Source organism: Podarcis bocagei (assembly GCF_964188305.1).
Source record: "Podarcis bocagei genome assembly, chromosome: 12".
NCBI classification, from domain to species: domain Eukaryota; kingdom Metazoa; phylum Chordata; class Lepidosauria; order Squamata; family Lacertidae; genus Podarcis; species Podarcis bocagei.
Window position 1 is genome coordinate 48,829,598 of NC_138137.1, and position 5,599 is coordinate 48,835,196.

Consider the following 5,599-nt stretch of genomic DNA (forward strand, 5'->3'; position numbering starts at 1 on the left):
TATTTTTTTTAAGTTATTCATTTAATAAGCATTTTACCACATTGTATTATACACTGTCATCTGTTCAAAAAGATTAGGGTTTTTTTAATTAAAAAAACACACACACCGCAGGATACTGTGTTATATTTATAGAAACAGGTGAACAGTGTTCACTGTTGTAGCTGGTTGTTTTTTAAACTTTGTGGAATAAGTCTTCAGCTGCAACAAACAAACAAGCTTCAACACTGAATATAGGGGAAGTATCAAAAGGCTTTAATCCTGCATCCCAGCTGATCCCAGCATTACTCTCTGCTAGTTCAAGTCTTCTTTCCCCTGGGTGGTGTTACAGGCCGGCTAGCATTGGGCTTCTTCTTCTCGGCAGGCTTCAAAATCTGGAAGTAACATCCACGCTCATCATGGCACCCGCATTGTTAAACTCCCCACAGTAATTTGGGGCAGAAAACAGAGTTACCAGTTGCCTTTTTGCAAAGAACTCATATCCATCCTCAACCACCTGATGAGCTCTGCATATAAGATCCAAATCATGTTTATGAAGGAACTTTGCAACCACTTCAGCTCCAAACGTGAAAGAAACTCCTCTGTCATTTTCTCCCCATCCCACGACATCTTTGTCAAGGTCAGACCACAGCAGATCACAAAGGAGGCCTTGATCTGGCACATGAGTAGGCCGCATAATTCGTCGGATTTGTTCCATTGATTGGAGGTCTGGCGATAAGCCTCCATGATAGCAGAATATTTTCTCATCCACAATGGCTGCAATTGGTAAACAATTACCATATTTTTCGTCCCATAGGACGCATCTAGTTTTTTTGGGGGGAAATAAAGGGGGGAAAATTTCCCTTTATTTCCCCCCCAAAACCAGGTCGGGGAAACCGAAACAGGTTGAGGAACAGCGGGGTGGCGGCGCTGCGCCTCCCTGCTGTCACCCAACCTTGTGGGGCTGGCTGATGTCTGCCCGGCTCTGCGTCTCGCGCACTGGGTGGCAGGCTGCTATCCGCAGCATGGGGAGCCCTGCAGGGACCTCCCGCAGGGTTGCCTAGGCTGCGGATGTGTTCCCGAAGCGCCGGGCGCTCTACTTTCAGCGCGCCCGGCGCTCCGGGAAGCAGGCAGCTATTCGCAGCCTAGACAGCCCTGCGGAACCTCCCGCAGGGCTGCCTAGGCTGCGGATGTCTTCCTGAAGCCTGGAGAGCAAGAGGGGTCAGTGCGCACAGACCCCTCTCGCTCTCCAAGCTTCAGCGAAAGCCTGCATTTGCCCCATAGGACGCACCCAGATTTCCCCTTCATTTTTGGAGGGGAAAAAGTGTGTCCTATAGGGCGAAAAATACGGTAAAACAGTCTGTAAAGGTTTTCCACAGCTTGATCTTCTTTTACATTCATCGTAGAAGCCATAAATTCTATTAATGCTGGCATGTTCCTGGTTCCCTCTAAGGAGGAAAAAATTCTCTGGGTATTTTATCTTGTAGGCCAGTAAAAGACAAATTGTTTCTAAAGATTGTTTCCCTCTATCAACATAGTCACCAAGAAAGATAGTTGCTTTCTGGTGGGAAACCTCCATATTCAAAGAGTCATAGAATCATAGAGTTGGAAGAGACCACAAGGGCCATCGAGTCCAATCATTGTATTGTCCATGGATGTCACCACATATTTTAAGTGGTGCTTCAAGTTCTAACAGAATGGGTTGACCGAGAAAGATTTCTCGAGATTTCAAGCATAATCCTCTTATTTCGTTCTCTTGAAGTTGCACATTTTTACCGGGTTTTGACCCTCTTACCTCCAGCAGCCGGTGGTTGATGCTGTCGATGTCGAGCTTGTCAATATCCGCCATCACCTCTCAGCGGCCGGGGCAAGGGAGCGAAGCCGGAGCCCGCCGGGTCGACCCGCGCGGCTCTTCCCCCGCTCCCGAGCTGGCTCCTTCCTTCTCCTGAACGCCCCGTTTCCTCCCTCTCTCGCTTTCGAAGAGGGGAGGAGGTGGAGATGCTGCAAACAGCGTCGGCGGGCGAACAAAACGGCCGCCTTTCCCTCCTCCCCTCACAAGGACTGCTACCATGCTTATTAAGCGATACTAAAATAAATAAAATTAGGCTTTAAGATGCAAGACTCTTACTGATTTTTCTGCGACAGACTGAGATCTAGCCATCCATTCACCCGGGCAATTATTGCATGTTGCCAACTTCTCAGCTGCTATGTTTTGAACAGACACTTGATCTGCAAGAGGACGGTTTGCACGGCACGGAAATCAAAACCCTTACTAGCTGCCAACTGTTGCAATCGTGGTGCCCTTAAAGGCCCAGTATCAGGGCCCGCTTGAAAAGTTGGCAACCTTCGTTACGTAGAATTCATTACATGCCTCTCAGGTTCATTTCCACTTAAATCAATGCTCTCCCCTCCATCAAATTAATAATGGGTTTAGGATCGGACCTTTGAGAGAACCATGGGCCCAGTATGAAGATTATATATATATAAAATATCAGTGACAGCAGCAACCCTCCCCATGATTAACCCACATAATGAAATTACGATGAAATAGGAGGGGGTCATCTATCAAGCCCCCACCTCCACTCCCCGAATTAATAAAACTTAGGATTCAACAGAAGAAAAATGTCTTGAACGCCTAAACCTTTCAAGAGGCACTCAATTCCAAAGGCGATGAGAAATTTACACGATCGAAATGGTGGGGCAAAAAAAATTGCGCGCGTTATTTCTTCTCCGAGAAAACGGTCAATGTGAAGAATCTCTAAACAGAAGGCAGAAACGAGAGATTTAAGTTCCCCTTTGTAAGATTGATTAAATGGTGTGAGGAGGGCGCATGCGCCCTGGGGAGAGTGCGGTGCTTTCCTGCACAGCAAAGATCAGTCCAGCTGAGAGGGAGAGGGTCACCTGGGAGCGTTTAAACGAGTTCATTAGCTAGATTATCTCTCTGATTCCCAGGCCGGCTGGCAGGGGGAGAGACCTGGCCCCTGGCCGACCCAGCTACAGCTAATTGCGCTTAAGGCTGCAGTCCAATAGGCGCACTTACTTGGGAGCAAGCACTGTTGAACTCAGTGGGATTTACCTCGCAGGAAACGTGAATAGGATCGGGCAGCTCTTGCATTGAAATCAACAGGGCAAGCGAGTCAAGGCAAGGTTTGCTTGTCTGTTTGTATAAAGGATGAGAGATGCCCAAGCGAGTTTCCTGGCTGAGTGGAGATTTGAAGCTGGATCTCTCTCATCCTAGTCCGACACACTAACCACTACAGCCCACGGCAGCTCTTAACAGAAATGCTTTACCTGTTGGACAGCCTGCCTGCCATGTCCTCAGGGTACAGGGCTTTCACGTTCGGTGCTGGGTCTGAAGCTTACGCAGACGTCAAAGCCCCCCTGGGCTGTATCACCTTCACGAGATGACTGTAATGTCAGTTGATGGCTCCCCGAGCACATGAAATGGGCCAGAACTTTCAGGCACAATCGTATTCCAGTTCATATATTCATACAGCATATATATATAAAAATCCCGGACGAAATGCGGTTGCAGAGGGAAATGCACTCTGCACATGCACCAAGGCATGCCCATTTCTGTGCTTGGTCCTGGCATCCATTGCTCTGTTCATTTTTGCCTCTACTCCTACCTACCAATTGGCATCTACTTCCTACCCCAGAAGGTCGCTCAGGAGGAAATGCACCCCACCCCGGACGGAAAAACAACCCCTGCTCCTTCTATAGTATCCCTGGCAATCCAGCCTAGTGATCGGATTATTGGGAGAGGAGGGTGGGAGAAAGAGAGAGAGAGGCTTTGATGAAATCCACAAGCCCTTGACCGCTAGTCAAGATGGCTATATCCGATTTTTAGGATCAGGGACCGGATGCCTCGCAACAGCAGGTTACCAGGGGTCAGCCGTGAAGAAGGGTGATGGTCTTCCCAGTTTTATAATCTGAAGGGCACAACATGTAAGGAAAGGTGGATGGGAAAGGAGAAGAAAGAAGCAAAGGCAGCCCTAGTTCTTAGCGACCGGCTGACATACAGGTAGTTCAGGTAGCCAGCGGGAAGGGCTACTGCGCGTGGCAGACGCTCAAAGCAACTTGAACCACTCCCAAGTGCAGAGATGGTCCTTTGTAAATTACTGGACCATTGGACATGCTGACCGATCCGGGGCTGATGGGAGTCTCATGCTCCTGGCTCTGGAAATAGGATTCGGGTCTAGGATTTATTTAGCTTAGCCTCACAAGCAGCCTGCGAAGTTAGTTAGGTTGAAAAATAGTGATAATGTAATGTTGGAAGTGTGGGGATGCAACCCAACTTGCCGAGAAGTTTGCACGGGGTTAAAACGGATGGAGAAGGGAGCCTCCCTCCCCATTCCTAAACTGTCCTACGTTGTGCGTGTGACAGTTTAGGAAGGAGGAGGTTTTCTGGACTGACCTCTTCTTTGATCTTAGACTGATATTCTTAGTTGCAACTTTCACTTCTTGTTCCGCTTCTCACTTATTCCGAGCCTCTTAGGATCCTTCGGATCTTTCTCTGCTGAGAATATAGAGGCACGCGTGGGTCTCTTGGACTGCCAGCTAGATAGTTAGACTCTTTGCTATCCAAGTGTGCTTGTCCCATAATAAAAATAAGCTTTCTGATTTTCCAGTTAAAGGTCTCAGTGCGATTCCTTGGAGGGGAAAGCGCGTTCCTCCAAGGTATTTCAGTGCAGAAATGCAAACTCCCGTTGATGCATATAAACGCATTATGCTATCAGGTTTGCCCAAGACTACAGAATAGCTTCATGGAGGAGTAGAGGATTGAACCCAACTCTCCCCTGTTCAGGATGGCGAAGATCTTGAAGAAATATGCATAGGATTAAACTGTGAATCCAGATATTTTGTCCACAAAGGGCATCTGATCTCATACAGGGGGGAAAACCCATTATCAGGGCGTCGGTGCCTTCAACATCCGCGCGACGGCCAAGGGATAGATTCAGATATTTTTCCTGATTGCGCTTCAATTCTAATAGAAGCTTCACCTAATAATCTCCTAGAGGCCCAGCAGGTTTGTCAGAAACATGGAGTCACCCTAGGAGCCTAGGCCACGAAGATGCTGTCTGGGTTGCTTTGCTTGGGTTGCCAACTTTCCCCCCTGACTCTGCTTCTGTGCAGAGCAACCTAGTGCGCACAAACGGGTTGCCACCTTCTCCGCCGGCCTCTGCTGCTGTGCCATTGAGCCCTGGCACGCTAACTGCATGTCGGGTTTATGTTAAAGTCTGAGGGTGGGGTGGGCAGGGATTTTAAACAACAATCCCCACCCTACGCTTCTCCCTCTTTGCAGAAACAAATTGCTCGTGATGTGAAAGTACTGAAACAAAAAAGAAAGAATAAGATCGAGGTGTTTGCCAGGCTTCGCTGCCCCTCTACTTTAGCCTGCCGACAGGGTCTGTAACTCAGAAGGACAACTTTAACAGGGATATAATCAGATCAAACTGCTAATCTCCCGGCTTTCCGCACGGAAAGCAGATTAAAGGAAAGGCAACGAGAACAAGAACGACTTCCTATTAGAAGGCTTCCGACTTTCCCCCATTAGCGGCTCCGGCTGTAAATCCGGAGTCGCGACTGCTCAACCGAAGGAGGCATGGCCGATCTTAGTTCA

The 5,599-nt window shown here is 48.4% G+C and overlaps 1 pseudogene across 1 annotated transcript; it reads right to left on the minus strand.

Moving 5' to 3' along the window:
* Nucleotides 1-231: 231 nt before the first annotated feature.
* Nucleotides 232-2,031, minus strand: LOC308569345 (serine/threonine-protein phosphatase PP1-gamma catalytic subunit B-like; annotated as a pseudogene). The gene is made up of 2 exons: nt 1,326-2,031; nt 232-769 (listed from the first exon to the last, which is right to left on the minus strand). The product of its transcript is annotated as a serine/threonine-protein phosphatase PP1-gamma catalytic subunit B-like (transcript).
* Nucleotides 2,032-5,599: the final 3,568 nt, after the last annotated feature.